The sequence below is a fragment of the Engraulis encrasicolus genome, chromosome 18 (assembly GCF_034702125.1).
Source record: "Engraulis encrasicolus isolate BLACKSEA-1 chromosome 18, IST_EnEncr_1.0, whole genome shotgun sequence".
Classification (NCBI taxonomy): Eukaryota; Metazoa; Chordata; class Actinopteri; order Clupeiformes; family Engraulidae; genus Engraulis; species Engraulis encrasicolus.
Genome location: NC_085874.1, coordinates 23,495,737 through 23,500,736, shown reverse-complemented (window position 1 = coordinate 23,500,736; position 5,000 = coordinate 23,495,737). Strand labels below are relative to the sequence as shown.

Below are 5,000 nucleotides of genomic sequence, written 5' to 3'. Positions count from 1 at the left end.
ACAGACAAACACATTGTGTGCAAAACTTTATTTATTTTTCCAATCAGTTATGAGATTCATGTTCACTGATGTGAGGTTGTCAATCTGCCACCATCCAGAGGAAGTCTTGTGAACACAAACAAACAAACAGAAAAGTCAACTGCAAGGACCGTTTCACCACGTTTATTTTTTTATGTTATCAATTCACCATCGCTAAATTTGCTTCTGAAATGCAGTACCATGTTAAATGCACGTTGTAAATCTTCCTCAGGCTGACATCGTTGCTGATTTACAAAGGCAAACTCTAGCTAGCACCTAGCTTCAGTCATTGAAAACATGGTGGGCAGAGCTAGCTAGAACTAGTGGTTTCCATGTACCTCTGTAGGCTATGCCATTTCAGCACAAACACGGCTGATAAGACGTGTTTGCAATGTATACAGTTAAAATCCTTCAATTCTCAGAGACAAAATGAAAGCAGGTTAAAGCTAGAACTACATTACAAGTTCGTTGTCAGGAAGCTTACCTTGCCTGGCTCTGCTGCACTGAAGTTGAACTAGCTCGCGGTGGCGGCGGCGAGTCCTGTTGTTGCTAGGCAACGAAAGTTTTGGTTTACGGCAGAACAGGAGCGTCCCAATCAGTATACTTCTGTACTTCAAGCACACTCGTTCTAGTTGTACGCTGCCCGCTCTGCTTGCAGTATGGCTCAGAGACGCTGACGTTGTTTAATTGAGTACCCTGACACACAACCCAGATAGCAGATATTTTGGCTTTGTTTTGGCAAATGTCTGTCAGTTTATGGCTTTCTTTTGGCACGCCTAGGCTTTTGGCAACATTTTGGCATGGTTATGGTTGACCTGGGCGCCAGTGAATTGTTGCATTCGTCTGGAAAGCCAAAAACCTGAGATTTGGCTAAATTGTGGGTTGTTTATGGCTTCCCATAACACATTAAAACGCGCGTACTGAGAATGAAAGAGTTATGGCCAGGTTATGGCATGTGTCGGTAAATCTGAACCTCGGGTGGAGAGCGGGACAGCAACGTTCTACATTTGGTGCGCATACGGCAACACAAAAGACTGCCAGAATCAACTGTCACCAGAGAAACTCCAGTCGTGCTACTGCTGACTGCCTCACTTCAGTTTACCCAGCGCTAGTGTGTGTCAGACTTGAGTTTATGAAGGTAAGTTGGTACGTTTTTATATTTATACAACCGCCGATTCAACATAACAGGCATACAGTTTTTTTCATGTGGAGTTTCTAGTTGACCGCGGTTTCTGTGTTTATGCGCTGATTAATTGAACAGAAGCTAAAACACAACTGTGACATATGCTACCCTCATACTCACGGTTGATTAAGTGTGGTTGAAATTCACTTTCAGATTGCAAGTGAAATTCAACCGAAGAACAACACAACACATCAAGCGTGAGTTAGTTTGAGGGTCGCAAATTGAATCCCAGCTAACTGGCCAACGTCAGCTAGCAATTATCAATACAAAGCCAAACGGGAGCTAGCTAACCCAGGCATGAGCATCTTCTACCTCGGCACAAAGAAAAGCAGAGCACTGTCGAGCAATATCTGGTTGTCACGGAAAGTGTTGACTGTACTGTAGTTCTGGCAGTCGAGTGAATCTGCTTTTTTTTCTACATTGTCTTTTCAGATGTGCTGCTGCTACTGAAGGCAGTCGTCCGGTGGAGGAAAACGTTTTTTTTTTTTTGACAGGCATGCTACAGGTTGGTTCCACAATTAAACAATCTCTCTCTCTGGTCTAATCCTAGTTCGTTGTGAAAGTTCTTGTTTTTAATGTAACTGCTTTTAAGTAATACGGTTTGTATTAGTTATTGCAATGGCCTGTTTGTGTAAGCAATGGCTATTAAACATGACCAGTTGTTTAGGAAGTGTGTATTGTTTAGCTATCAATACGGGGTAAACCTTATACAGAAATGCGACCTATGTAATCTTACTCTAACATTTTTGAATACCTCAACACAGACAGTAGCTTACTAGAGGTCTTAAAGGTAAAAGTAGAAGTGAATTCATTGTGTAAGAAATGTAAACAAACACCTGCCCCCATTACAATGACCAGGATCTCGGATAAATTCTCAGGTAGGCTACTGACAAGTCCAGGGTAGTGTGAGCATTACAAGTGCATGTCGAAAAAAAATGGCAGAAGTTATAGCCTACTTTAACACTAGCACATGATATTACATAGTCTGTGTTTCACCAGTTATTCTACTGTAGGCCCACCTAATGAGACAGATAGCCTACTGCTTTGGTGTTATTGAAAAACCTAAACGCTAGGTTAAAAAAACTCCAATTTGACCTGTACTCTGATCTCAGAATCAGTGGGCTATCTACTCAAGTGCAAGTTGTCTGTGTTGGCAGGATTTTGTTCGATTGGATGTTTTTTTCTCCTTTTCTCTTTTTCCCTTTTACTTTTTACAATTCCTTAGATGCTTGTAGGCCTACAATCTACTGTAGCCTACTACTCCTATAGAGATAGAGATCATTTAAAATATATAAAATATAAAATAATATCTACATTCTCTTTTACAGATGCTGTGACGGACACTGCAGTCACCTGTAGGAGGGGTCAATCAAATCAGATCTCAAAAACAGGTAGGCCTACGATTTAATAACCCCCCTATCCCACCCACCCCCTTCTCTCTCTGGTCTATTACTCATTCTTGCAAAATCTATTGCATTTAATGCCACTTTTGCATGTAGTAATTCTACTTGTTTGTTTTATCTTTTCTATTCTTTCCTAGATGACGCGAAAAGAAGTTTAATCTGATCTACCAAGGCGCCAATAGAGTACCCTCTTTTACTGGCCAGGGGACCAAGATGAAAACAAGAGGCCTGCCCTTAGCATCCAGAATCCCAGTACCCAGACATTCAAGCACCCATCAAGTCACCTAGCCCTCCACCACCTGCCACGCAGCTTTAACCATCCATCAAATCAAGCCACTTGCCCACCCTAACCAGTCACTGCATCTGGAGGCAATAAAGTATAATGAAATGTATTTATTTGTCTTGTTTTTTTTACTAGATGCATCAATATCCCTGTTTAATTGTAAAGTATACAGGGAAACTTATAATACAGATACGTGACATTTGGCCCTATTATGGCTACATTTGGGCTCACTTATGGGAACATTATGGGTACATTATGGTAGTATTTAGGGTCATTTATGGCTCTTCTGGGAGAGTTATGGGTACATTATGGCTGAATTATGGGTACATTATGGCAGTATTAAGGGTCATTTATGGCTGTTCTGGGACAGTTATGGGTACATTATGGCTGCATTTTGGCTGAATGGTAGGGTCTGGAATTCCTTTTGGGGCCTTTAAGGCTGTACGTGGAAATCCCAAAAGGGTTTTGGGTGAACTTTGGTCAATGTATGGCTGGGTTTGGTTGGTTTTGGCATGCCAAATTTGGGCCACTTTTGGCCCGGGGACTCAAACCGAAGCCAGCCAAAAGGCCAAGACATTATTTGGCCCAAAACTCTGCCAAAAACATTTTGCTATCTGGGAAGGGTGGAGTTTGAGACGCACCACACAGTGCTTTCGCACGCAGGCAGCAACCAGGGTAACTTTCAAGGTGAGCTAAAATGGTCTTGATGTTGATTTCATCCACCTTCAATCGTCGAATTACTTTAGCCTTATGCAAACATGTTTTATGAGTTAGTGTTAGGTTTATGTTTGTTCTGGAAATGAAACGGCATACAGAAGTACCTTTACAATGGAAACCACTAGCTAGCTCTGCCCACCATGTTTTCAATGACTGAAGCTAGGTGCTAGCTAGAGTTTGCCTTTGTAAATCAGCTATGTTGTCAGCCTGAGGAAGATTTACAACGTGCATTTAACATGGTACTGCATTTCAGAAGCAAATTTAGCGATGGTGAATTGATACATAAAAAAATAAACGTGGTGAAACCGGTCTTGCAGTTGACTTCTCTGTTTGTTTGTGGTCCACGGACTTTCCTCTGGATGGTGGCAGATTGACAACTTCACATCAGTGAACATGAATCTCATAACTGATTGGAAAAATAAATAAAGTTTTGCACACAATGTGTTTGTCTGTGTACTTGAATCACTTCATAGTAGGCTAGTCTATATTGTATTAAAAATGATAATAACTAAGTAATTGAGTGGAAATAAGAAATAAGACATTTTTAAGACCATGGAAATATGTAATTTCCATAAAATTGAGTGGAATAGGTGATAATGCATTTTACGGCCCTGATTCTATCTTATTTCCATATATCTACTCAATTGTTTACAAGGTAATTAAGCAGAAATAATACAAGGATGCTTGGGTGGTCGTTTCTATGCAATAACATAGGAAGAGGAAATATTGCACATTACGGCCCTGATGTAGCCTAATTAGTATGAAACTACTTCGGCTGATACCGTTTAGTTACTGGCATACCTACCACCTAACTACTATGATGACACAGTAGCTGTTTCCATTAGCCTACTATTAACTAGAAACTACAGCATAATTGCACTGGAAACTGAATGGTTATTTTTGCTGTTATTAATGAGAAATTATAGTGTAATTGCACCGGAAACCATATGGTTATTTTGCTGTTATTACTAATAACAAGCAGCTATTACCATAAAATTAGACTGAAATTACTGAGAAATTAGTATGAAATTAACACCTTATTAGCGATCCGTAAAGTAAAGTGTTACCAAATCTTTAAATAATAATAATGATAATAACAATAATAATAATAACAATAGAGTGATCAAACTAATTTTGTTGCACACATCTGCTGGCATCTTTTATAGTTTGAACACAGTGCCACACACATGGCTGAATAAAACCAAATCATGAATATCAAAATGGCCATTTGCCACCCACATATTAAGCTTGTAGTAGAACTAACATAGATTTACAGCTTTTTCATTTCTATCTTTCTTTTTTTCTTTCTTTCTTTCTTTCTTTCTTTCTTTCTTTCTTTCTTTCTTTCTTTCTTTCTTTCTTTCTTTCTTTCTTTCTGTCTTTTTTCCTTCATAAT

The 5,000-nt window shown here is 39.5% G+C and overlaps 1 protein-coding gene and 1 long non-coding RNA gene across 2 annotated transcripts in view; one reads left to right on the top strand and one right to left on the bottom strand.

Moving 5' to 3' along the window:
* Window positions 1–5,000, bottom strand: part of nrxn3b (neurexin 3b) — a 523,292-nt gene that overhangs the window by 235,390 nt on the left and 282,902 nt on the right. The window lies entirely within an intron of this gene.
* On the top strand, window positions 731–2,996 carry LOC134469181 (uncharacterized). The gene is made up of 4 exons (XR_010038942.1): window positions 731–1,156; window positions 1,634–1,706; window positions 2,530–2,592; window positions 2,742–2,996. It is a non-coding gene; the product is annotated as an uncharacterized LOC134469181 (long non-coding RNA).